This window comes from Leishmania donovani, chromosome 36 (genome assembly GCF_000227135.1).
Source record: "Leishmania donovani BPK282A1 complete genome, chromosome 36".
Lineage (NCBI taxonomy): Eukaryota > Euglenozoa > Kinetoplastea > Trypanosomatida > Trypanosomatidae > Leishmania > Leishmania donovani.
The window spans coordinates 200,445-201,044 of NC_018263.1; positions in this window are offsets into that span (position 1 = coordinate 200,445).

Genomic DNA, 600 nt, shown 5'->3' on the forward strand with positions numbered 1-600 from the left:
CTCTCTCAACCACCACACACACACACACACACACACACACACACACAAAGCCCTCACCCCCGTCGCTTACCGATCCGCTCGTTCATGTTTGCCTTCATTGTTTCGCCACAAGGCCGCGCGATTACTACGTGCGCATGCAGCTTTTGCGACAGCGGCTTAAGGCGGAAACGCTCCTCCTCATCGTCCTCGGTGAACTTGCTTCCCTCCCGCCGCCTCCCTTCTGCGCCGTTTCTTTTTCACACGTCTGCATCTCGCTAGGCCCCGGTCGCACGAGAGCTTTTCTATTACCTGCCCACGAAACGTGCGCAAGCATCACTGCTGTATTTTATCGCTGATCAGTGCGCTTTTATGTTCTCAGTACTTGCTGCCGGGAACCTCCCCGTGGTATCGCAGGGCCCAGCGACCACACTCTGTGGAACCCGTGAGCCTGCAGCCTGCCCTTGGGGGCACGGAGGCGGGCGCTTGGTGTCGGCGGACAGGCCTGAGCTGGCGCTGTGCCGAGGGGACCTGCGGGCCGTGATGCGGGTTGGACGAGGCCACAGCGGATGGCGTCTGCGATGCAACAAGTGTGCGCGCGCCGCTGGCCCGTCGCGTGCGCCC